Here is a 27,385-nt window from a genome sequence, read left to right as displayed (position 1 = left end):
CATATCATGTGGCATAAAGACATTTTGCTGGGGTGGGAAGAGGCAGTTAAATGGATCAGAGCAGCCACTGTGGCAATGAAGACTGAGGTCAGAGGAAGAGGCCGTAGACACAGGAGGTGAGAACATGACCGTGTATGTGTGTGTGTGTGTGTGTGTGTGTGTGTGTGTGTGTGTGTGTGTGTATGAATGCATTTACCACTTTGCCTGGCTCAACCTTGGTAAACTGTCAGGGGTTAACTTTTGGGGAACAGACATTCATTTTATGACCCATACAGTGCTTTCCTGCGTATCATTCCATTTGCTTCACATGATCACCCTGTAAGGGAGGAACTTTTCTTACAGAAGAAGAAACACCATGTTGAACCACTAAGTGACTTGCTCACAAGGCTCCCCCTGGGTACAGCATGATGGGAAAGAACTCCAGTCTGTCTCTTAAGCCTGTGTCCCTTCTATACCCTGCCCCTGTATGCGCACAGCGGAGGCCTGTCCTTTCTGTCCCCCGCTTTCACAGATGCCACTGGTGGGGGTCCTTTCTGACCTCCACTGTGGGTGCCCCCTTCCAGTTCGTAGGTGTCATCCAGACCTGAGAAGGCCCTGGCTCCCTGGCTCTTCTGCACTGCAGATGCCCTCTGCAGTGCGTGGAGATTCCGAACAACTCTCATTCTCAAGTAAACAATGCTGGACTTTTCGGATAACTTACTGATTTAAAATGACAAATAGCTAACTGCTGGGAGAGACTCAGAAGCATTCTTCTCAGGTGTTGATAAAATATAAACATATTTTTAGAATAATCTTAGATCTTACACTAAAGATGATCGTATATGCAAATTACCTTCTTTAGAGGCTTGCAAACGGCAGTGTAGACAAATGCTTTGGATCCTCTTCCATAAGAGAGGGGACAAGCTTGGGGGAGCCAAAGAACAATGGGATTAGGGACAGAGGGTCCCCAAACACCTGTTCCCCAGCCGTCTGCCTCCCCACCTTGCCTTCCATGAGCCAAATGAAAATGCTGGTGTGTGAGGGAAGACTGTGTTGGGTTTTTGCTTCTCCTCTGCCATTCCTGCTTGCTACTATTCTCTCCTCCAGCCAAACCTCTCTGTAAGGTGCAGGTTTCACCTCCTTTTAGAAGCCTACCAGATATTGTAAACATTGCTCCCCTTTCTCTGATTCCTACTGAGAGTTTTGATCAAACAAAAACAGTGAGAAAATCCAGACACCACCGGGTACTAGGATGAGGTCACAAAAAGTGTCTTTCACCTTTTCCGTGCATCTCTTTGCCCCTGCCTCCCACGTGCCGGCTCAGGACCTGGAACTTAACTCTGTGTGGTCTTGCTAGGTGCTTGTCTGAGGCCAGTGGTCAGCAGGTGCCGGGTTGGGGGCTGTAGTCCCATTGCGTGATGTGGGGGCGGGAACACCGGGCGCCTACAGCTTGGAGCAGCTGGCTCTGAGGAATTATTGCAAGTCTGCACAACTTAAAAATCTGCAGTTTGGGGGCGGGAGGGGGAGCGCGGGGGTGGGTCCCCGAGCGTCCCATTTCTCCTCCGGGCGGTTCACTGAGTTCTTGCTCACTGCAGAGGGGCCGACCATGCCTTCCGGACCACACGCCGCCCTCGCTGAGGCCTCGGTTTCTCAACCTCGGGCTGAAGGCATCTCCTTCTGACCTCCGCTTCCATCCTTCGGGAAGGAGACCCGACTCGTCCCCCTTCCTATCAGTGCATGCGACTTGATAGGTAAGTCGAGGAATGGAGCCTGTGAAACAATCTTGCTCTGCAAATGCAGCATTCGGGCAGCGGGGCTGGTGGTAAACAAGCAAGACCGGGGCTGTTTTCTCCTTCGCACTTTGTTTTAAAACAAGTTGGGGCCTCGATACTTCCTAAGAGAATCCCGGCAAATTTGCGGAGTGTCGCCTGGGCCGCGACTTTCGAGAGGCGCTTGCCGGGGCCGCGGGGTCGCGGCGGAGGTGAACTGTGTCCCGCGGAGTCGCGGGCTCCAGCCCGGACTCCAGCCCGGAGGGCGCGCAGGTGGGAGGCACCGGGCGCGCTCCTGCTCCCCCCGGGTCAGGGCACGCGGCTCCGGGGGTGACTCTGCACTCGGGTCTGGGCGGGGGTGCGCGCCCCGTCCGGCAGCCAGTCTGTCCTTCCGTGCGTTGGCCGGTCGCACCGCCGGAGCCCCGCAACCTGCAACCGCACTCGGCGGAGCGCCTGGCGCTCGGCCTGAGGAGCGCAGGCGGAGGGCCCGAAGCTAGGCGGCTGGCGAAGCGGGACCAATGGGGCGGAGGCCCAGCGGCCGGCCCCGCCCCGTCCCGCGCCGCCCCGCCCTATTCGCGGCTCCCAGGCGCTGCGCTCCGGCCGGGCGGGACCGACGGACCGACCCAGGCGGGCCACCCGGCTCTCCTCGCCGCCGCCGCGGCGGGCGCGGGGCCGCGCGGAGAGGCCTGATCCCTGCAGCGCAGGCGGGAGGCGTCGCCAAGCGGAGCGAGCCTGAGGCGCCGGGACTCCGGCAGGTACCTGCCCGTGTCCCCTCCTCCGCGCGCACTCCGGCGACTTCTCCGTCCGACCCTACAACTTTCGCCACCTTTTGCTGCCCCTGCGGCCCCGTGGCTTGGGTCACGAGTGCACGGCCGCGCAGGTCTAGGCCCGCAGGGGACTTTGAATTCTGCTGGGCGCCTGTCTCGCGGCGCCCCTCAGCCTCCGGTTCCCCGAGCCCGCCGTCGCTGGAGTCCTAAAGATCCGCCTGTTGCGCGAGCCGCGGGCGGCGACACGGTGGCTGGGCCCCTCGGAAGGCCGCAGGGAGGGTATCTAGGATCCGCTGTTGGGCGTGGGGCGGGTAGCTGCGGGGTGGAGGACGGACTGGAGGCGGGAGAATCGGGGAGCCGGGGAGAGGCGGCACTTCGCGTAGGGCATCCCTGGGGCGTTTCCTTAGCCGGGAAGCCTTTCCTTCTCTTCCTCGAGAGGAGGCGCTTTCCTGGCGAATGTAAGTGCTTCCCGGGCCGCCTGCTCCGCCTTCTTCCCTGTCATTCCTCCCCTCCCCTTTGCCCTACAGCGGTGCCGGGCGCCCCGCGACCGTCGCAGGGCAGAGCGCACCCAGGGCCCGGGTGCTGGTGCAGCGCGGCGCCCACGGACTGCCGGCGCGCTCTGGGTGCGAGCGGCTTGGGGCTTGCAGGGCCGCCGGGGAGTCGCCCGCCGACTCCCCACGTTTGCATCTGTGGTGTGGGGTCGGGGACTTCCCTTTCCCGCGCCCCTCTGGGTGGCTGCCGGACCTCCTGAGGTGAATGGGCTGGCGAGCGAACCAGACCTTCCGGCAGGGGCCGCGGCAAGCCGGGCTGGGCGCCTTTCGCATTGCAGGGCTCCGTCTCCCCCCCACCCCTCCTTCCCCGCTCTGTCTCTCCCGTCTCTTTGGGGAAAGGAGCACCTTTGCCGTCCTTGGTGTGTCGCTCACATCTCGGCTAGGGAGACTGAGCCGGTAGTCGAACTCGGGCAGCCCGCGGCAGGGGTGGAGGGCAGCAAAGAATCCCCTCCACTCACCGGAATAAGCCGGGGGCTCTGGTTTGATGCTCGAGAGTGAGCGGGTGGAGCGGGTTGTGCCTGCTCTTGATGAGAGCGGACTTGCGGTTCGTCCCGCTCTTGAATTTTTTTTTTTTTTTACTTCATCTTATTCTCTGAAGAGTGGGGCAGGTGAAGAAAACAGGATCAGAAACCTTCCCCTCCCTTTTCCATGTATTTGTTTAAGTGATTTGCATAACCATTTGCTTAGAACTGTATACATTGCCCCCCTTTTTAGACTACTTGCAAATACCTGCCCAGGTAAACAGGAAGCAAGCATTTTCCTGAGCACCTGCCCCCACACAGTTAAGGCTGAAAGAGGGTGGAGTTGATTTTGTGGTTGAACTTGGTGTAATATTTCGGTTTTACTCCTCACCTGAGTTGTAAACTCCGGGGGGACATTGATTCAATCAGTTTGCGTTTACGACCGGCTCCCCCGGGGCTGGGCCCCGGGCTCTGCTCTGGGGATACACAGTCCGAAATGAAGTTCCTGCTCCCGGTCTAATCCGGTCCTTCTTTTTCCTTTTTTCTCCAGATTCCTTCCTTGTGTTCTAATATTAAATTTGTCTTTTCACAACTAGGGATTGTCAGTATTGGGGTAGGGAGGAGAAGGTGATGCCGAAGTGCTTAAGAACTCTGAGTCCAAATCACGTCGTGAATATTCTAAGGAGATTTGTGGGATCTGTTTAATTCAGTCTTGTGTCTGAGCCATTTTTACTTGGAAAATCAGCCCGAACAAGCCCATTCATCAATGCAGCAAAGCCAAGCTTTTGCTGGTCAAGTGTATAAAAGCAAATAGGGGGGTGTGACCAGTCTTTGCTTCATTTAGAAATATTAGAATATTAAAAATCCAATGCTCGGGTGCTTGGGTTTGCCAGCAAAGCACCAGCTAAGTATTTTTCCTTCTTCCTTATTATTATTGTTATTATTATTTTTAAGAAAGATGGGGAAGAGTGGGGACTCCAGACACCTCCTGTCTTAAGTGAATTTCGCCTTTCACAGTAATCGTTCGCGGACTCTGTGTCCCTCTGTTCTACCCAAGCGAGATCTCAATCTGCCCTGTGTCTGGCATTTGGGGTTGGAATGTGTGCAGCTTTGAGAGAGCAGGCACCACAGGGCTTTCCTCCTCCTTTTTTTTTTTTTTTTTTTTTTTTTAATAGAGAACATTTACTGGCTGCATACCATGTGCCAGCTACTCTGCTCGGCACCTTTCCAGGCATTATCTCATTTAATCTTCAGAACCACCCATGAGGGAGTGAGGCTTTCCTTCTTCATCACAGTGTTTCTGGGGGAGGCAGCAGTAGATGGAACCCCTGTAGGTATATTCTGAGTCCCATGGGAGATCAAAAGGGTGGGGCAGGGCTTGGGGGTCCCATGGGCAGACAAGGGTGGCTATGCAGGGTACCTGGAGGCAGAGTGGAAGGCGTGTCTTTACTACCCCAGCTTATCAGGTTTCAGGAAGGTGGATTCTCTGGAATGCCCTTTGTGTGAAATACCCACAAGGACCTGGGTTCCAGCCCTGATTTCAATCTCTTTATGGCTTCTTGACTTAAGTCACTTTGCTTCTCTGAGTCGCAGTCTGTTCAGCTACAAGGATCTAGATGTCTCTAGATTTGTTGTTACTCTTTACTAGGCACTGTGCTAAAAGCTCTGGATGTATTGACTCATTTCATCCTGGTGACGACCTTTGGAGGTGGGGTCTGTTATACTACCTTATTTTATTTTTTAAATTTTTATTTATTTATGTATTTATTTATTCATTTTTATTGAAGTATGATAAGACATACAATATTATATGAGTTTCAAAATATACGACATAGTGATTTGACAATTCCATACATTACACAGTGCTCACCAGGATAAGTGCAGCAATCATTACCCAATTTTAGATGAGGAAAAAGAGAAAAACTGGGTGACTTATGCAAAATCACACAAGTAGGACTACATGAAGCCAGGATTTGGTCCCTGGCATCTGGCTGCAGAGCCACTGTGGGATTCTGCTCTCCTTGGTTATCCCTACGGCCCCAACACTAACCTACGCTTAGTAGGACACAGGCTGGTTTGTGGAGTAGTGAGTAGTAGCGGTGGCTTGCCATGACCACGTGGCTTTTTGGCCTCTGTCTCATCCTTAGAAGGAACCTTGAAAACTGCACTGAAAAAGTATTCTTTTTGCATTTGCCAAAAATGTCTTCTTTCCAATGTAATTGGGAAAAAGGAAAACAGACCATAAAGATCATGGGCTAGGTAAACATTATGGCTTTCTCCAGAGAAAGTGCTTATTTTCAATGAGAAATCCAGAAAAATCAGAGAACACTTTGTGCTCTGAGTCAAATCCATCAAAAGCGCCAGCAAGTAACCAGCTTACAAGAATTTATTATGTGGGTGCCATGTGCCCAGTAGGCATCCAGGGCAGGCAGACTGTAAGACGTGTGTTCTCTGAGCCCCAACATAGAGCGGACCTGGAGACTCAAGATTAACAAGCTCTAGACAGGTCAATACAAGATGCTAAGTATTTGAGTCCTGATAAAAGTCACAAACTGTCACATTTGTATAGCCTGCTACAATTTGCAGAAACTTTCACAGGGTTACCTCATTTCAGTTCTAGTAACAGAGTATGATATGCAGTGGGCGGGGTGGGAGTTTGGAAACCCATATTACAGATGAAGGAAACAAGGCAAAGTGAACCACGTGGACATGGCCGGAGCATGGGGTCTTCTGACTCCAAAGCCATCATCAGTCTGCCTCACAAGGAATGTAGTACATGCGGAAGGTCCTTGGAAGTGACAGAGTTTGAATTTCATCCCGAAGTTGGCTTTTGGTCACTGCTCTTGGCTAGTCAGGAGGAGCAGGGGAGGAGGGGAAAGTATTTGTTGCTGTTGTTTTATTTTTGCATTCAGGAGTCTGGCATGTGAAACATGGAAAGAAATCTCAATTACGATGAATTCGGTAACAGTGCTGAGAATGTGCAGTCAAACGTAGAACCTGATTTAGAAGAATTTCCCTCCCTGTCTTCCTTATCATTTTTCTTTCTATCATTTCTTCGTGGGCAAGGGGGTCTTGCTCTCTTTGGAATCCTGCAGAACCTTGTACCACAGTTTGCTTGGAGTAGATACCCTTTAAAATTATCTTTAATTGCGCAAGTGTTGAATGATCAAGGCCTAACATCTGCTTCTAGCTAATAACGTTCCAGATAAGCAGTAAATGTTGACAGCAGCTGGCTTCAGTGTGCTTGTTGAGGTCCCCCGTGAATGAAAGCCTTCTGCTCATCCGCCTGAGCAGATCAACTGAGCTCAACTGAGCAGCTAGCAGATGCTTATCAGTGTTGACTTAATGATTAACTTATGTGGTCATATATATCCTCTTTACATATATAAATATGTACAAGCATTCATTCCACAAGGTTTGGAGTACTTACCCGGCGATACGTACTGTTAGGTGCTGGGTATTCTGTGGTAAAGGAAACAGGCATGGAGGGGGTGGGCGGTGGATGGGGAGGCAGACATTAAACAAAGAAATGCAAACATTTAAGTAGTGCCAGCTGCTCTAAAGAACTTCCTGGGGGAGAGGAGCAGGGGTGGGGAGGGCACTAGGTTAGATGGGGGAGCCAGGAAGACCTTTCTGAGAAAGGGACTTTTCATTCTGAGGGGCGCACAGGAGTTCATCAGGTGAAAAGTGGGAGAAAGAGAATCCCAGGATGCAGAAAGAGTGTGAGCATTTGAAGGAAAGGATGCACACTGAGCCTAGGAGGAACTTCCAGAGAGCTGGGGCGGAGAGGGGGTGGGGTGGCGGGGAGGGGGCCAGAAAGGAGGGCAAGGGCAGATCATGCTGCAGCCTTTACACCAGCTTAGGGACCTTAGAGTTTATCCCAGAAGGAGCTCGTGCGTTTGTAAGGGGGGGGGTAGTATCAGGAGCCAGTTTATATTTCTGCAAGATGGCCCATGAAGACAGTGAAGAATAGACCAGGGAGGCTCAGCCGTGGCAGTTGGGAGCCTGCTTAACTAGAGGGTTAAAGAGTTGGGACCAGATCAGACTGAGTGGAAACCAATGGGAGCTGAGGAAATAGAGGAGGCACTTGTACAGTTGGCTCTGAAAGGGATCAGAGAGGGTGTGTGGATATGCCCGTCTATGTGAAAGCCACATAGGGCTGAGGCTAGGGAGCTGAGTCCAGCTCCTCAGTGAATCACCATGTCCACATCTCTGTGCTTGGAGTCATATGGCCCTAGTGCTTCTAGAAGGTAAGACATTTGAATCCTAGCTCTGGTTTTGTCTCTAATTGCTGGGGAAATTTGAGTTTATCTCTTGACCTTCTCTGTTTTTGTTTTTATTTTCCTCGCAGCCTGTTGATTGTATGATTAAAAAAAATAGGTAATCTGTCTCTGAATATTTTTCTCCACGAGGATCATTCACATGTGTTAATTTGGATCATCTTTATAAATTGAGCTAGGGGAACTATGAGTGGGTATGTGGAACATTTGTGGTGAGATTCTAAGCATTTGCTCTTTGATGATTACCAATACACTGCTTGGGAATTGCCTTAAATGGAGAGACAGCAGTGATAAGCCTGGTGGTGAGGAGATGCCGAGCCCCGCTGAGCTATGTGGGGGGAGGGCTGGTGGAGAGCCCCAGGCATGGCTAAGCCAACTTTCTGTGTCTCGGTGGAATCCTTCCTTACCTGCTCTTCTTCATCCCATGAGACTCTTCTTCTTTATCCATGGATATCTTATAAAAAGATGCAAGAGAGTTACCTCTGGTCTGTCATCTGGGGACCCACGTTTAGCAGAATATGACGGCCTAAGGTCGATAATAAACATCACAGATAGCCTGATGGGGCCTTGAAAAAGGGACCAGGGGTGCCTGGGTAGCTCGGTTGGTTAAGCGTCTGCCTTCGGTTCAGGTCATGATCTCAGGGTCCGGGGATCAAGTTCCGCATGGGGCTCCCTGCTCAGCGGAGAGCCTGCTTCTCCCTCTTCTCCCCGCTTGGGCTGTGTTCTCTCGCTATCTCTGTCGCTATCTCTTTCTCAAATAAATGAGTAAAATCTTTAAAAAAAGAAAGAAAAAGGGATCCCTTTGTAGCTGTGTGGAATGAGAGCGTAGATAAGACCACACAACTGAAAGCTACCCCAAAGGTCAGTTAAGACATCTGCTGTTTCCTGATAACTTCTCTCAGGAATGCGGACTTCTATCCTGGCGAATAACTATTGTGGTGAGATGAAAGAATCACAGCAGACTAAAATGTGGGGCTTGACTATGCCCACAGTTTTTTAAACTTTCTTTTATGTACTGGTCTGGCTCTCTTAAGCCCTGACTGACAGGCCAAGGTGAACCTAAGAGCATTTCCTGGGATTTATTTAAGGTAAAGAATTTCATTGGCCCGAGGGGTGGGAGGACTTGGCAGCTGAAGACTGTGGTTGGTAGGTTTGGATTGAGAGGAGGTGCCTGGGTTCTGGCAAAAAGTTAGGTCAGCACTCTTGCCGTTGAGGTCAGTATATCATACCTTCTGGGCAGGGTTTGTCTCGTGGGTTTTTAAGATCCTGGTTTTCTAAGTGTGGTACGGTCATAGGCTGCTGACATCAGGTGCCCCTCTATCTATCATCTTTGTCAAAGAGTAAAAGGGCATCGATGTCCCCATCTCTTCTTATCTCCTTAATCACAAATCTGCAGGGTAGGCTCCCTGGATATGCAAAAACAGGAATCTTATGGACGTTCATATGGTGCCTGAGAACTTCACCTTTTATGTGGTTTCCCCAGACTTCTTGACCTAATTTGAAAGCAGATGTCGCTGTGGTGCATCTTTGCGGTGATGCACGCCGAGTTTTCTCCCATCGCCCCCCAGATTTAAAATGTGGACACTGCAGTGCGTTTTGCATTCTCATCTGGTGTCCTTTCTATGGGGCTTTGAAGCAAAAGGACAGGATGCAGTCGTGTAATGTGGCCCCAAACTCTAATGGGTTTGCTTTTGGCTGTTTTCGACCAGTCACTCCTGTCAGCCACATCATTTAAAAGCACACAAGCAAGCCTCGTTTTACAACCCTTCATTTGTAAGTTAGTGTCCGCAGCTCAGAAATAAATCCGACAGTAGCATTCTTAGGCACTGGGGTTAGGTTTCAGAATGTGCGCAAATGCAGAGGTAAGTCAAAGGAGTGGGAAGCTAGATGGTTCTTCGTGGAACTCCAGGATTGTGTGGTGTTGAAGGGAGGTGGAGTTCTCTCTGCTAGAAGCAGGGCCCTGCTCGACATGCCGCACACACAGACACACACCGTCCAGGGGACAGAGGTGGTGTGGGCTGCTTCGCCGATTACAAAGTAGACAAACCACAAAGAAGTACCAATTCATATGGAATGTCGGTTTGGCAAGAGGCAAAGTGCTTGGCAGTTAGATGGTACTGATGGTTGCATATTAGGAATGCATTTAATACCACTGAACCACACCCTTAAAAATGGTTAAGATGGTCAATTTTATGTCACGTGTATTTTATCACAATAAGAAAATTGGGGAAAAAAGAGAAATTGAGATTCCTTTGTTTGGGTCTCAGATTCTTTCCATGCTTAAAAATTATTGAGTTTGTATAACAAACAACAAAAAAATTCTGTTTGCACCATTTTATTGTTAACTTTTTCAGAAGCTACCAGGTTGGTCTAGTGTGTAACTATTTTGAATTTCCCTTGCTACACTAACGAGTAGGAAATGCAAGACATGGAAAATTTTGAGTGTGAAAATCAGGTAAAGAAAGCCATGCTTTCCTCCGGGGTAGAGAGTTCGCTTTTTCAAGTGTGCATTCCTGTTTACTGTGGAGTCCGACCCGAGGTGGTGCCCAAAGCTCTCTCCTGGGGCTTGGTCCTGGACTTCACTCTCCGGAGGATACCTCGCTCTTCAGAGAATCTCCTTGTCCTCCCTCCAGCACTATCCCACCTCCTTCTTCCTCACGTGGAAAGCTGGGAAACTCTGAGAGGAGGGTGCATTTAGGAAATGAGTTGGAAAAAAGAGAGGTGTGAGATTTAATGTTAATAAGTCAAATTGAAAGCTTTTTGGCTTGCGTTGTCTGGGGAATCTCATTATTTTATAATTTTTTTTTTCATGTTGATGAAGTATGGAATTAGTCACAGCAGATAGTTCTGGGGAAAGTGTTAAAAAAAAAAAAGTCCTCCCAGGGTGGCGTCTAGGAGCTGGATTTGGATGTTTGTGAAGCATAAAACCATTTTTTTCCGACCTTCCAAATAATGGATTAGATGCTGTATGAACGATCATATTTATTTTATTATATCTCTTAAAATGTTAAATGAAACTTTTTTTTTCATCCCATGAAATAGCTGCTCGGCTTCATACTAGAGCAGGAGACACTTGGTTCTCTGAGCTCCTTGTGAACATACTGAGGATTTATGATTTGGCAAAAGCACTCCGTTACTTCTAGTAGCAATACGCGCTCTTCTGCAATCCTTCGGAAATGTCATAATGTGTCGGGCGCTCCCACTGGGTACAGAGAAGCAATAGCTCAGCGAGGCGTCTCATCCCAGTGTCCTGGAGCCCCCAGGAAGGCCCGTATGTGAAGGCAACTCCCAAGTGGCCTTCTTTGCTCCATTTTGAGCAGGAAAATCCTTGTCTTTTACCCTTAAGTAGATCATTCATTTGGCCATTCTTCCACCCAAATCTCCCACTTGTCAGCCGTGTGTCAGACACTGACATCACTGTGTACCGGTGAGGTTGCTAAGGAATTGGGACCGGGGGTGCCTGGTGGCTCAGTTGGTTGAGCGTCAGGTCATGAACTCTGGGTCATGAGATGGAGCCTTGCATCGGGCTTATGCTGGGTGTGGAGCCTGCTTAAGATTCTCTCTCTCCCCCTTCCTCTGCTCCTCCTCCCTGTTCCCCCCTCCAAAAAAAAAATTGGGTGGAAGCACCAAGGAGATGTGCCTATTTTTTTTTCCTATTTAGCATCAGATGTGTGTGGGCTCCCATGTGGTGCATCAAAGGCAAGTGTCCTGAAAGAGGTGGTCTTTGAGCTGATTTCTTGAAGATAAAAGTGGAATTAACCGGAAAAGAAGGGAACAGAAGGAACAGCTTCAAGGAGGTTTGAGAAGGAGTGTGCACTGTGAGATTGGGGCTGGAGAGTAATTGGATGTCACTGAGGCAGGGGGGCTTGGGGTAGATTAGTGGGTACCGAGGCCAGAGAGGCAGGCAGAATGTTCTTGCCGCCTCCCCTGTGTGCTGAACCATTCTGAACCTCATGCAGAAGTGCTGGATCATAATACTGCCTCCCTCTCTGGGTTGATCTGCAAATTAGAGAAGTTCATTCGGTCATTCAGTATTTTTTGGCTGGGCATTAAGGAGACAAAGATTCAGAAAAAGTAGGCCCTGCCGTTGTGGGGCTCACAGTGCGGTGGTGGAGGCTTCCAGGAAATTGTTCTACTGCAGTTCAGGAAGTTAGATACTCGATGGAGGCAGGCCCTGCTGGGTGGGGGCCTGGATTTGGGGCAGGGAGAGATCTGGGGTCAAAGCTTGGTTCTGGAGAATGTGATAGAGAATATGAGTCTCGAGGGGCATTCTGAGCAGACAAATGAGTGAGGAGTCAAGGACACTTTGGGAGAATTTCAGGTAATTCCTTATAGTTCTAGAGTTTGAGTTGGTTGTAGAATGTGAGGATAACAGATGAGGAACCATAATAATGACAGCTGACATTTAATTGAGCATTTACTATGTACTAAGCCCAGAGGGCTTTATTCTTATTATCTCCTTTTTAATCTTCATGACTGCTCTCTGTGGCATGTGATATTTAGTATCCATGTTTTACAAATGGAAAAAAAAACACAAAACACCCCAAGGCTCAGAGAACTTAAGTGATTGCCCAAGGTCACACAGCCGGGGGGTGGCGAAGCTGGGATTCAGACTCAAGCACTCTGGGTCCAGAGTTTATCCTGAAGGGCAAGGCAGCTATCAGAGGACCTGAAGCCCGCACATTTTAGAAGGTAGCTTGAAGTTGGCATGGAGAATGAATCTGGAGGCAGGGGATGGGGATATGTCTAAGGCAGGGAAGACAATTAGAAGTGTATTGTAATAAACCATGGAAAAATACCAAGTGTCTGAATTAAAGCAGAAGCCGGAGGGATAAGGAAAGGAAAGGAATTTGAGAAATATTTGGGAATAGAGGATGAGAGGAAAGTGTGGACACATTTATTTTAAGGTCCCAGTGGGACATTCAAGTGGACACGTCCAGGAGGCAGTTATAGGAGTCTGAAATGGAAGGGGGAACATCAGGGCTGGACATACACATCCGGGCTCTGTGGTTCAATGAAATTCCCAGAGAGAGGAGCAGAGGGACAGGAGAAACCCAGGGGGTTGCAGTGACACGCATTTGAGGCCTGCAGATTGTATCCAGGCTACAGATATGTTTCGTTTGGCTCACAATAGCAAAACATCAAAACCAGTAATTGCCAACATTTAGAACATTGGGAAGGTTCACATAAAAATAAGATTTGTGGGTGTTCTTGACAAGTTGGGCGATCCGACCACCTGATGTGCACAAATAAGGGACAGCAGTCCCCTTTTGGCAGGACTGGTGCTCTCCAGCTTGTCACAGCGGCCAGATGTCCCCTTTTTTTCATTTCAGGCACCTGCGTGGTCCCTGAAGGTATTTTATTTTGTGACCCCAGATTTAAGGTTTGGGAAGACAAAGCAGAGTTTCACAGGAAACCAAGAGTGAGTGGGCGGACATGTGGCATCAGTGACCCCCAGGGGCTGGGAGGTGGGCAGTGACAAATGCCTTGGATGGGTAAGTCACACCCAGATGAGAAGTGTGCTGTGGGTTTGGTTGTCTAGAGGTGCCCTTAGCAAAAACACTTGGTGGAGTGGTAGGGCAACAATTGCACAAGAAGAAGGAAGGGTGAGTGTGAAAAATGTTTTCAAGAGCAATGTGTCGCAAAGAGCAATTGGGGTTGGGAGAGTTTGTTTTGTTACTTTTTAATATGTGAGTGCCTTGATCATATCTATATAAGGGTATATGTGATATAAAATAGTACTTTCTTTGTCCTCGACTCACATTTCGTAACTATAAGGAATCCAGTCTTAGCTTTGGTTGTTCTTATTAAAACAGAGTGCTCCAGGGGCCAGAACGGAATGAGGTTCCTTGTATGGGTGTGAAGGAAGCCCTGCCAAGTTCGGATCTTCCCAGTGTGCGTGCGTTTTTGCTGGTTTGAGCAACAGTGCCTTCAAGTGGGCAACAGTACATTTCAACAGCAGCGGGTTAAGTGGAGCAGTGCCCATGTGGTGACTTACTACCTGCGTTTACTCCTGTGGTTGTACACTGGACCCGTTTCCTTTTCCTGCTTGCCAGGTGGAATCTGTGTGATGATCTTACCAGCTAGCATCCCTTCTATTTCAAGCTGGGTGAGTGGGCCTTTTACTGGTTGGATGCCATGTACCAATTTTCCCATTTACTTTTTTGTATTTCTTTTATGATATAATTTGATCTGATAACTTATTGTGTGTGTGTGTGTGTGTGTGTATGTGGGTGTGTGAGATTTGTCTATCTTGTCTTCGATGAAGACTCTTTTTATTAAGAAAGAAATGCATTTTCTTCTGCAGTGGTTGATAAATAAGCTACCTTCCTTCTGTGGTGACCACAATTTCACAGGCACATTTGCCGTGATGTTTCTTTTCTCCCGGGAATACAATGGGTGGGGGGAAACTTTAAAATTTGACATGGAATGGAAGCAGCTGCTGGCTTATTAATGCAACAAATAACGTTTAAGAACTTACTGTGTGTCAGATGAGGCTAGAGGCACTTGGGATACGGTGGTGGTTAAGATAGATAAAAATTCCTGCTTTCATGGAACTCATTTCTGAGTGGGGAAATAAATAATGAATATGATAAAAAAATAAAGTACATGTCTCTAAGTATATTTTAGGGAGTGATAAATGCTAAGGAGAAAAAATAAAGCACAGAGTAGGGGAATAGCAGTTTCACAGGGGGTATTTTAGATAGGATAACCAAGAAAGACCTCATTTGGAAGGTATCATTTGAGTCCAGGCCTGAAGGGAACGGGCAAGCAAGCCATCCCTTATGGATAGGGCATTCCAGGCACAGGGATCAGCCGATGCAAAGGCCCTGAGGCAGAAATGATGAAGGAATAGCGTGGACCCCAGTATGCCAGTTGGGAATGAAAAAGAGAGAGGAGAAGGAGATGAAATCAGATAAGTGATGTGGGAGGAGGAGAGTTTTGCTTTGAGGAAGATGGAAGCCATTGAAGAATTGAACACAGGAGGGACATGGTGCGACTTACATTTTAACAGGATCTCTAGCTAATGGATTCTTAACCCTTTTTGTGCCATGGACCCCTTTGGCAGTCTGGGGGAGCCTATGGACCACTTTTCAGAACAGTGTTTAAATACAAAAAATAAGAGCCACAGAATAAAAAGGAATCTAGTTGTATAGAAATATATAGTTATCAAAATATTTAAACCAACTTATGACTTAATGATATATGTGCTGCTTTATCAACTCCTTCAGGACGGTCTAGCAGTAGGTCTATATGCACTGTGACTTCAAAGAAACAATGAACTTACGTGATTACTTTCTGAGACCTGGAACAAGTGTGCTGTGATATGAAATTACCAGGAATTTCTAATGGAGTGAAGTCACTGGTACCGCTCTTATTGCTCTGGGCCCCTGCCTGCCTTTTTAATGGGAGGAATTACTACATTTCAGTTAGAGATTAGTGAAAATCAAGAATTTAGCTTCCCCCCATCTAAATTCAAGAACTTCCTGAATTCTCTCTGCTGAGCCCTGCTTTCCTGCACTATGAGGGGGAGGTGCAAGAGAAAAGTGGGGTAAATTCAGGAGCTGTCGCCCACATTTCTGGCCTTGCCACTGTCTGCACTTCGTAGACATGGCTGGGATTCGCTGTTTGCCATCTTAGGTCACTGCAGTGCCTGGTGGATTGCTGTACCGAGTGCCAGCCTCTAATTTTCCAGATCTGGAAACAGCAATAACTCCGAGAGGCTTTTTAATGCCTCTCTGACTGGTTCCTTGTGGCTAAATAGTGCAGGAGACCTGAGTTATGGTCCTTGTTTCAGCAGATTCTCTGTATGGCCACCTGCAATCCATTCTCCTTTCCTAAAGCCAGCGCTCACTCACCTTGGTTATTCCTGGCTCACAGAGGTGTGGCTAGTACAGTAGACTTCTTCATATTCTACATAAATATTTCTAGGTCATAGGGCTCCGTTAGCCAGACTTAACTATTTTCTGCTCTCTGTACATACCACAAGCTTTCTCATCCCCACGGCATTGCATGTGTTCCTTCCCCTCCTGGGAGAATGACCTTCTCACTCTTAACCATCTTCTTTACTTGTTCGTGTCTGACCCGACCCTCAAGCCTCAGCTCAGATGCCACCTGTTCCCACAGTTGTCCCTCCTTCCTGATCCCAGAGGGACCCTTACCTCCTGTGAATTTCCATGGCACCTCGGTACCTCTCCTCGGGGTACCTGTTGTCTCCTGCCTTGTACTGAAGTTACTCATTTACCTGTGTGCCCTCCTCTGACCCCTTCTGAGCAACTGTAAGCTCCGAGGGCAGGAGCCACATTGTTTTTTGTCCTCTGTAGTTCCCAGGACAGTACCTGCCTCAGAGCAGACGTGAATGAGCAGCAGACACGTATGATTCTATAGATGTTAAAGGAGCCCGTCGGTGGAGGATCCAATATCACCCCAATCTGTACGTTCACTTTGTGTCTGTCCTGTCCCCCCAACCCTTCCCCAAGTACTGACCAAAGCTGCTTTTGATCTTTTATTTTTTCCGAAAAGAAATGACTATTTATTATTTAATTAATTAATTCATTTTTAAATATTTTATTTATTTATTTGACAGAGACAGAGAGAAAGAACAATCAGGGAGAGCATCAGGCAGAGGGAGAGGGAGAAGCAGGCTCCCTGTTGTGGGGCTAGATCCCAGCACCCCGGGATCATGACCTGAGCCGAAGGTAGATGCTTAACCGACTGAGCCATCCAGGGGCCCTGAAACGGCTATTTACATAAGCATTTCGTGATACTTGCAAAGAAAGTCACACAATGTTGAGAGATACAGAGGAGAAAGCAAAAATCATCCCAATTTCTAGCATCCAGAGAGAATGCATTTAACACTGTAGTGTATATTCTTAGAGATTATTCTTTTTTCCCTTTGAACGTTAGACCTCTTTTATAAAGACCAGATCATGCCATATGTTGTACTATAATTATTTTCTCTTTTTATTTAGCATATCGTGATGATCTTTTCATGAATCTGTAGTAGAGCGTTGTGGTTAAGAGAATGGCTTTAGAACATTATTGTTTAAATTCAAACCTTGAGGCTATCACTTAATAGCTGTTGACCCTGGAGAGTTAGTTAATTTCTCTATTTACCAGTTCTTCCATCTGTAAAATGAATTCCATAAAAATACTACTTGTTCAAATGTCACGAGGGTTAGGTGGGTTTGGACATGCGAACACCCAGAGGTATTGAAACACGATTCAGTATACAGGGGCTCTTCCTATGATTCTTGCAGTGTTTTTAATGGCCACGGAATATCCCATTATATAGCTACCTCCTGCTCTGTTTCCCTGTCGATGCACATTTAGGTTGCCTCTGACTTTTTACTCTTAGGAATAACTACTGATGCCGCGAACATCCTTGGATACCCATCCTTGCATGCTTGTCTAATTTATTCCCTCAAGGTACAGTCTCCAATGTGAACTTTGTAATACACATTGCTACAGTGTCCTCCAGAATGTTTCCTTTTCCCTGTTTCCTTCACTATTACCGTGGCATGGTAGGTTTTTCCCCTCTACTCTCTAAACTGCTTGTTCTCTGTTGCTCTTTTAATCACGATGTTAGTGCAGATGCTTGATGCATCAGCCACCAGAGACACAGGGATAGATGAGACTACCCTAGGGTCTACAGTCCCCGGGTGGCCTGATTTGCCTGCCTGTGTCCTGGCTGCAGTCTGAACCCCTGATTTCAGCTAGTCCTGCTTCAGGGGGTTCCTGCAAGGGGATGGAGCCGGGCAGTTCCCTTCTGGGGCTGGTGGAATAGTGGCAGCCATATGGACAACTCAGGGTGGTCCCAGAGCCTTGTCACCAGGTAAGGATGACCATGCTGGGGTCAGTGGCTGCGATGTTTCGCTCTCTCTTGTGAGGTGCCCACCCTTCCACAGGGCTTTTCCTTGCTTTCCTTTCTGAAGATTGCCTTTAGAGGTGACTCAGTGACTCAGCAGCAGCCTGCTGTCTCCCTCTGTTCCCCAGGGAGGGTTGTCTAGGAACACAGAACCCGAGGAGAGGAAAGTGGTGTTTAGTTACCCGTGCTTCAAGCCTTAGGGATTTCTGGAGATGGTATTGCATTTACTCATTCTGGATGGCCAAGAGAAATATAATTTATATTAACTTTTGAAATATAATTTAGAGGCTTTGCTTTGGAAGGCACTTACTGGTTTCCTCCCCGAAGACCAGAACTTCTATAAATTTATTTTTAATCCCTGAATGTATTAGACCCTGAGAAGTTTTCATTTTCTTCTGGGGACAGAGCAAAAATTTTTAAAAAGTCATTGATTTCTCATATTAACGTACGTCTTAAAATGTGATAATTTGGAAAAACGAAGTAACTCAGGGATATTCTTAGTAGTCTACTGTCTGAATCAGCTGGGAGGTGGTGTATTATTTTGATTGCTTTGGATTATAGGATTTAAACATAAGTACCATTTTTCTGGCACACTACATCCAGTTATGGCAGTCTGATTGTGAGATTTTAGTTTTATTTAAGCAAAACCCCAGACTACAACTCTCATTAGTTAATCAAGATAGAAATAGGGGCAAATTTCACCTTTGGTTATTATTCCTGTTATTTCATTACTCTTAGATTTTATTGAAAATTAGTCTATGATTGATAAATAGGGACAAGACTACAAAACTGACACGTATTTGCATTTTTCCTGGGATATCAATGAGTTTCCACAAAATTGGAGCTTGGTCAGGGGTGCGTATGGTCAGCAAGAGGACCCTTACCTACAAGAGAGCTGTAGTAAGACATCTTTCGAACTATATTAGTGCATTGCTCTGTGCGTCATTCTGGCACCAAAAATGTTAGCAAACATCAGATAGATTCTCAGAGAAAATCACTAACCTTTACTCTAGACTCAAATTGCCTGAAGCATGCTTCGAGTTTCAACAAAAGGTTAACCTGCCTTTTATCTTTTCTCACTTGCAAAGTTTTGCTTGTCTGACACCAGAAATGCCATGACTGAATTCTAGAAGAAAGTGTCCGGGTGAATATCCCCCGCCCCTGTCAGCAGACGAAGTATGAGTACCATCTGCCGTTCTGAGCCTTCTGAACTTCCAGCTTCCAAATGGGTATCTGAGATCTTTTTACTCGACCTCAGAGCAGTGGTTCACCACTGGGGATGGTTTTGCTCTCTGGGGGCCATTCGGCGATTTTGGTTGTCACCACCTTCGGGGACAGGGAGTGCTGCTAACCATCCTGCAGTGCACTGGACAGCCCCCCACAAGAGGATTACCTGGCCTCAACATATCACTAGTGCCGAGGCAGAGGATACTCTTCTGCCGAAGTTGGCAAGGTCAGGATGTCTCCAGGGAAGCTGGCTGGCTGTCAGGATGGTACTTAAAGGTGCCATTTACCTGGTGACCTTATCATAGGTCAGGGTCAGGCTCTGAGGCAGCCTGGCAACTTCAGAAACTCACTTCAGGAGTCCCACAGTTGATCAGACTCTAGCAGATTGTCATAGAAACTTACCGAACACTGAGTAAATAAACCTCTTCCGGCCTTATTACGTTCCGCTAATAAATATATCTAGTGGACAGAGTGGACATGCTTGCATGCTCTCTGTTGGTGAGGTGTCTCAGGGAGTCTGGAATCAGAACAAGGAGAGGTTTGGGCGTATCTAACAATACCCGAAACTCTAGGTCCAGACACCTAAAAATCCACTCAAGATGTCTCCATCGGGGCTGAACGATGCTGCTTCTTCAGGGTGAGATCTCCTTTGGAAAGTGCTGGGATGGGTCTTGGGCAACCAACGTTGATCTTTTACACTTTCCTCCTCCGCTTCCCTTGCTGACCAACTGCCTTCGTTATCCATATTGATTCTTCTAATTAATTTACTGTTTAGTCTCGTTGCCTTGGGGAGAGGAACTGGTTCAATAAAAATGTGTCAAGCACCATTGTGTAACAGGGATAATGAATACAAAGACTGATATTATAACATTGTCCCTAACTGGAGGCTTCTCAGGCTAGTGGGAAGACGGAGGTGACAGCATTTCAGAAGAATGCGAGCAGGGTAGTAACAGGTACACTCAGGATTCTGTGCAAGTACATAAGACCCAGATCTATGCAGCAGTGTCCCTCAGAGTGTCTGCTTTGATCTCTCAGACACTGATTTTATAGTTTAATTTTTAGAGAGCAACCTTAGTCCTGTGATTCTGAGTCCTGGGGGACGGGCATCAGGAGTTATTATTACCCCTGTGTACTGTCTGCTTGTCCATTTGATTTTCCTCGTTCTGTTCCAAGATTGGATGTCAGCTCTCTGGATGATGAAAGAGTCCAATAGGCCACTTAATCTTCACCTTCTCCCTCTCAATAACGGAGCCAGTCATTTTGTACATTTTTGAATGCTGTTGTCAACCCACCAGGAAATACAGCCAAGCTGGAGGGTCCACCGCAAGGATGCTGCAGAGGGCCTCCCTTTTTTATCATGAAGAGAATTCTACGGAGGGTAGCAATACTTGAGTGAACTGATGTGTTTTGCCACGATCCTGCTGAATCACTCAGCAAAGTTAGAAGCCTGCTTAGGTGCTAAATCGCAAACGATACCGTCTTCTTTTTAACAGTTACACCCTGACATGGGTGGTGGGAACACAGAGAGTGGACCATGTGGTGGGATTGTTAAGCAGGAAGGGGAGACTGTATTGGATGTACACATTTTTCTTGCCCAAAGTGTGCTGGTTTGGGACACATTCTGCCCACTTCTCCCAGTCCTTAACTTCCCCTGACAACTAATTTTTTTCTTCAGTAATTCATATAGTCATATCAAAGTTGATTTTCTGGGCTGAGTGACATCAGGCAGACTTACCTCAGTTTGAATCCTGTCTCTGGCATTTGCTGGGTTTGGGACTTTAGACATATCACTTCCCTGAGCCTCGATGTCCCACCTATAAAATGGGGATCACAAAAGTTAGCACTCTCAGTGGTTGAGGATAGAAGTGATGTGTGTGAAGCTCCTGGAAGGTTCCTGGCATGTTGTAGGGACTCAGAAGATGCTGGTTATCATTTTACATGCAAAGGTCACTGTTAGAATGTGAATGCCCTAGGAGGGGTGTGAATTGACATAAATTCACACCGATAGGTATTGACTGGTATTGTATCTTTTCCAAAAATCTAGTTTTTTTGGATGGGAGTCATAGTGATGGAAAATGAGGCAGAACACTGGCATTCTGAGTTTGGGGGGGGGGTGGACAGAGAGAAAAGGCAGCCTGGGAGGTTATTAATTCATCAGACACTGATGGAGGGCCCAGTAGGTACCAGTTTCTGTAAAAAAGACCCTTGGCTCCCCTCACACTGTCCCTGGGCCAGTCCTGTGATGAGCCAGTGCCCAGCAATGCTTGGGGTTTCTTAGAAGTGCCAAACTGCCTAAGTACTTTGTTAACTTTTTTCTTCAGTAATTAATATAGTCATATCAAAGCAGTGTGCAGTTAATTAATTATCTCCCAGCCAGATTAATCTTACCTTCCCTTAACATGTGCTGCCTTTGGAAAGGTATCTTGTAGGCAGAGGAAGACTATATGTGTGTGCTTACCTTTTAAAAAAGGCACAGCAGCATTTCTGCGTTTCAGTGGAATACAAATATTTGAGACTGACCCAATGATGTGTTGCTGGGAGGCTGTGGAGGAGGAGAAGTAGGAGGACTTTAGCTCCTGGATTGATTTTATTTATCTCTTTGAGATTGCGCTCTACCTCTTCTGCTAAGAGTCCCTTCGGAAATTCACTTTGGGTAGAGCTGCATTTTTTTTTTTCTTCTGGATCTTTCCTTGTTATCTTTATTGGAGGTGAAAACGCACTGAAGGATTTCTCTGGCCGTTTTTGGGAGCAATGTGTTCCTGCTTTGCTCCCTCTCCATTGCCCCCTTGATGTTGGTAGGGTACCATTCCTTGTTTATTACATTTGGTCCTGAGCCTGGGAGCTCCTGGAGTGGGGAGGAGGGGGAAGGCAATGCATCTTGTTTGCAATCCCAATGCCTAGGATAATTCCAGGCAGATCTTAAGCTATAATGAATGTTTGTTTAATGACTGACGTAGCCGAAGGCACTTCTTTCATTTTCTTTCTGAAGCTCGGAATCAATCTTTTCTTCTTCCTCCCCACCCACCCCTGGCCCCCTTTAGGACCTAGCATTGATTGGAAGACATGAAAATCAATGGATGGATGCCTAGATACTAATATAATTCTGTGGGAAGGCATCAACATGAGACAAGTCTTACCTTGTTGGGAACTGGAAATTTTTTTGCTTTCTTTAATTTATTCAGAGAGAGAAATGTAAAATTGTCCTTTTGTTTTGGTACGAGCTTAACCCCCCATACACACTACACACGCATCCGTGGACACACACACATTTAAGCAGAGGACGCTGATCTAGCAGGCGTAGTCATTTCTGATCTGTGAAATATGACAATGGACAAATACAACACAATCGAATTTGGCCAGACTTTGAAATCTATTGATTTCAAATTAGAGCAGCAGTGTTAATTCTATTAGGACAGTCACACTCAGAACTTGGTCTCTGAAATGGATTAAAATGTATTCATTTAGAAGCTTCTAAGTATGTCCTTGGTGAATTAGCCAGGAAAGTGATGCCCCTAGAAGAAACCGTGTGGGAGGTGAATGACTGCAGTCCTAATTCTAGTGCCTCATCTTAGCTTTGGATGTTTTGTTGGCCTTGGGGTCAGTGGAGATGTCCCAAGAGTCCCCTGTAGTCAAAACCTGAGAGTCCTTAAGCCTGAGAGTGATTACGAGTCAGTCCTGGGGCTGTGATATCTTCCTATCCCTGTGTCCAGTGAGAGTAATGGTTCCATGGGGGGTGGGGGGCAGAGAGAAGAACACCCCCTCCTTGAGATGAGATGGGGCCCTAAGAGATGGGTCTAATCAGTCAAGTACTCAGATCACTGAGTCTGAGTTGGAACGTCTTGGGTATATTTCTTCCTTGGAGCTAACACTTGACCTCTGGCTTTTTCTGCAGGTGAGAGTGATTTCCCAGTGATTGCCTTGGCCCATTCAACCAGAAAACGGGATTCTCCTCTTCTTTTGGCCACTAAATGCCTATGTGTACCACACACAGCCGGGAGGGAAGAAGGGCGGAGCTTCTTGGATGATGATGGACATTCCACTGGACAGGATGAGGGCAGAGAGTGTGCCATCGACACCACAAGGGTAAGAGTCACTGATCTCTGGTCCCATTATTAACCAGACGGAGGGGAGAACGAGCCTTACAGTATAGTGACAGAAATGAAGGTCACATACCAGGGAGACTATTTGGACTAAAATTCACTGGCAGTTGGGGCAGAGGAGTAAAGGAGGAAGGTGAGAAAGCCAGCCTGGAAGGATGAGGTTGGATTCTTTTGGGAGGATACGCCACGCCAGCTTTCGAAGAATGAGTAGCCCCCATTCCCCACTTCCCCTCTGACATTTATGGCTCAAACTGAAGGAAGTAACAACTGCTATTGTGATAAGATTCCTTTTGAGTGCATTTGAGTCCATCTTGCTTAAAATGGGCTGTGGAGCTGGGTTGGGAAGTCTGGCTCAGGTCACGGATTGGGGGCTTCTTGGAAGTACCTGGCCTGGAGACATATTTTGTTTGAGCCACGTACTGTTGAACACATGTTGGATCAATTCTAATTAAACTTGAGATACCCCACATAAAGATCAGAGTTTCTGCGTCTCCCGGAGCACCGTAAGATGTCCTGGCTCCCTGTTCCACAGAGGACTCTGGGGCTGAGCGGCCTCTGCCTCCGGATAGCTCACCACAGTCCCAGCCAGCCCACTTCGTCTGTTTAAATTGCTGGTTTGGACACTGGAAGCATTTCATTTCACCTTGTCTGGTCTAGATCTTTCTGTTAGCTCTTTGACAAAAGCAGTGATAGCCCTTTTAATTCTTCCGGATCAAAGTGAGTATCTTTCACTAGATTATGGGCAGAAATTAGCATACGGGGCTGAGACTGCCGTGGCAATACATGATTCCTTCCAGGGAACAGCTTAGGGTGTAGGGACAGCACCTGCGGGGGCCGGGTAAGGAGAACTGTGAAAACATTATGGTATCTTGTGCTGGGTGCTAACAGAATTGCGCACTGGGGGCTGCTGGGAGGAGGTGAGAGGGGTGAGGAAGCGGGTGGGGGGATCTGTTAATTTGGCCCAGGTACGTTCAGATTCTCCAAAACTCCCTCCCCTGGACATCAGTCTGAGCAGGTGTTTGTGGCTTCCTCCACGTCACGTGACTCCTGATAGGGTACTTCCTGCAGAGTTAAGGCTCCCCTCTTGTGGCCCATCCACTTTTTTTTCCTGTTTCAGGTTGAAAATTTTCCGTCCGTGATTCTTTGCTTTTTACAAATAAGACAGATCTCTGGCCACTTGCCTCAGTAAATCAGTCAGCCTTCCGAGCAGCCTCTGTTTGGAGATGAGCTGTGTGAATGACAGGATCCTTGGAGTTTCCAGAGAGAAGCAGCCACAGTACCTAGAGGTCCAGAGGGAATGAGCACAACCCTAATACGACTGTTCCAGGTGGAGAGTGATGCCTCTCTTCCAGAAGGCTCTTTGAAATTTCACGTATTCTATAGGCTGGCACTGGGCATGACCTTCTAGATGTCTCGTAAACAGCCATTCGTTTCCTAGAATTGCACTCTTTTAGCTGCTCTGACAACACTGATTCAAGAAGGCCTGAACCAAGGAACCCCAGCGTCTCCGTTTCTAAACCACACGGGGTGGGCTGTGCAGTGCCACTGACATTTCACCGTGCTCTCTGCTCTTCTCTGCCCATCGCTGATTACCGATTTTCTGTTCCTTACGTGTTACCCATGCTGGTGCACGGGGAGCTTTCTCTATGAGAAGGTCAGGGAAGGTGCCTGGTGGGAACACCTCCATCCAAAGGTGTGGACTGACTTTAGATTTCTAATTCTGTTTACATCTGCTTGTTTTTATTTGGAAGATTCTCACATACCGTGGGCAGAAATAGAATTTAGCATGACCCTACCCTTTTTAAAAACATGAGTGATTTGTCTTTTAAATTTAATGGGATGAAATGCAGCTCTCAGAATATCCCAAAAAGGTGGCAGTATTAATTCTGAAAAATGTCCTATTTTTTTTTAATCTGATGGAAGGATTAATGTAGATTTTGGACATGTGGGAGGGCAGAAGGAAGCTAGGCTTTTGTTTACATTTATGGAATCGATTGAAAAAAGTGATTCTGCCCAATCAAAAGACCGACTATTTTTGTTATGCTCTATGACGTTTCTGAGCAACACAAGAGCATCAGCAAAGGCACTCAGGCACGTGTGAGTGTATGTTTGTCAGCCTTGAAAGGACACAGTTCTGAGAGCATTTTTTAAGTGAGTTTGAGGGCAGAAAGCAAAACGAGAGGGAAGGGGGACTAAGAAGAGGTGAGTAAGAGGTTAATGGCTTTGAAAAGCCTTTTACAGGGTGCCACTTGGAGAGAAGTAGATGAATGCAGTTTTTCTTCTAAGCTGCCAGTGAGTATCTTGGATTTTTGACATCTTTTTCTTTCTTTTCCATCCTGTAAACACCAAGAGGCCCAAGGTGGCCAAATACAGTATATGGTGTTCTCACCATGAGTAATTTGGGTTGCTAGTGGGCAGGGGGAGCGGTACAGTGAGCTGATGCTCTTCTTGAGAAAAAGCATGAAAATAGCATTTCAGTTTTCAACTTTGTGGCCAGATGCCTTTTGTACTCCCGGATGGGCCTGGTTTGAGACCCTGTGTGTCCTCGGCATGCTTATACCAAATCCCCTACTGGCATGCTTATACCAAATCCCCTACTGAAGGGTATAGTGCTCTTTAATGAGGATGATGAAAAACTACGTAAATTCAAAGATCATCCAGTCCCTCCTCCCTCCCACTTAAAAACAAAACAAAACAAAACTCATATTCGAGACATAGTGGAAAGAGTCTGCCGCATAAGATCTGGATAATGTTGGGCAAACTCCGCGCCTCAGGCATCCCTATTTGCAAGGTGGGATATAAGATCTATCACTTAGGACGGTGAGGGAGTTAAAGGAAATCATTCATTCATTCAGTGATGCTTCCTCATTGCCTCCTAGTGCCCAGGTACTGCACGGGCTGCTGGGAATTCAAGGGTGAACAAGAGTGTCTATGAAAGTGCTTACTATGGTGCGTGGCCCGAAAAGGTGCTTAGTAAATTTTTCTTGAAACATTTTTGATGGAGAATTTTAACATGGACAAAGTAGGGAGAATAATACATTAAACTTCTGTACACCTCACCCAGCTGCAACAATGATCAATTCATGAGCATATCTTGTATGAGCAAGATACACTTCCCCCACCTCCCCCCAACCCCCCACCTCCTGGCTCTGTTACCCCCACCCCCGGGATTATTTTGAAATGAATCCCAAACCTGGTATAATTTTATATTTTAGTATACATTTTCAAAAGATAAGGGTTCTTTTAAAAAGTATAATTCCAATATCATCAGCACATTGAAAACTTAACAATAATTCTTTTATATTATCAAGTATCTCGTTGATACTCAAATGTCCCTGCTTTTCTCATATATATATATATATATATATATATATATATATATATATATATATATTTTAAGCATTTGTCTAGTTAAAATCAGGATTCATACAAAGCCCACACATTGGATCCATTTGCTACGTCGCTTATCTGGTCTGTGCTGTCTGTCCCGTACAGTTTCCCACAGTCTGGATTTTGCTGTGTCATTGCACATGTTCCTCTGAAATCTCTATCTGATTTCAAATGGCACTTCTAGTCTCTCAATAAAATTCAGGGCTGATTGGTGGTTGTCGTTGAAATACTGCAGAACTGTGTGTATACTTCCATCAAGAGACACACTGTGTCTTGTTTCTTTCTGTGACTTCAGGCTCAGTATTGTTATTCTGATGTAGCTGTTATAAAGTGCCCCATCAGCTTTTGATCTGGGTTTTAGCAGCCTGGATGCGTTATTCCATGATGACTTGCAAAATAGTGAGGCTTTAATTCTATCATTCCTTCTTCATTAGCTGGGATCCCTTTTAACATAACAGTTTTATTGAGATATACTTCTCTTATGATAAAATTTACCTTTCTTTTTTTTTTTTTTTAAAGATTTTATTTATTTATTTGACAGAGAGAGACAGCCAGCGAGAGAGGGAACACAAGCAGGGGGAGTGGGAGAGGAAGAAGCAGGCTCCCAGTGGAGGAGCCTGATGCGGGGCTCGATCCCAGAACGCTGGGATCACGCCCTGAGCCGAAGGCAGACGCCCAACCACTGAGCTACCCAGGCGCGCCTAAAATTTACCTTTCTAAAATGCATAATTCGGTGGTTCTTAGTATATTCTAAGTTTGTACAGCCATCTAATTCCAGAACATTCTTATGACCCCCGAAAGAAACACATTGGTCACGCCCTATTCTCTCTTCCTCCCCGCCCCTAGCAACCGCTAATCTACTTTCTGTCTCTATGGGTTTGCCTGTTGTGGATGTTTCATATAAATGGAATCATACAATATGTGGCCTTTTTTGGTCTGGCTTCTTTCATTAGAATAATGTTTTCAAAGTTCATTCATGTTGTAGTATCAGTA

At 46.8% G+C, this 27,385-nt stretch overlaps 1 protein-coding gene across 10 annotated transcripts in view; it reads left to right on the top strand.

Annotated features, from left to right (window-relative positions):
- The first annotated feature begins 1,572 nt into the window (after window positions 1–1,572).
- KCNS3 (potassium voltage-gated channel modifier subfamily S member 3) overlaps window positions 1,573–27,385 on the top strand; it is a 235,660-nt gene continuing 209,847 nt past the window's right edge. For 8 of the 10 annotated variants that reach the window (XR_015725337.1, XR_015725335.1, XR_015725334.1 and 5 more), the window contains exons 1-2: window positions 2,340–2,503; window positions 22,795–22,985. The gene's annotated coding sequence lies outside the window, so the exon portion shown is untranslated. Of the gene's footprint in view, window positions 1,731–2,339; window positions 2,504–18,763; window positions 18,905–22,794; window positions 22,986–27,385 lie in introns of those variants that run through there. The other 2 variants (XM_045807117.2, XM_045807118.2) reach the window with 2 other exon arrangements.

This window comes from Ursus americanus, chromosome 7 (genome assembly GCF_024610735.1).
Source record: "Ursus americanus isolate L20-20 chromosome 7, mUrsAme1.1.p, whole genome shotgun sequence".
In the NCBI taxonomy this organism is placed as follows: Eukaryota; Metazoa; Chordata; class Mammalia; order Carnivora; family Ursidae; genus Ursus; species Ursus americanus.
The sequence above is the reverse complement of the archived record's forward strand: the minus strand, read 5'-3'. Positions and strand labels throughout refer to the sequence as shown.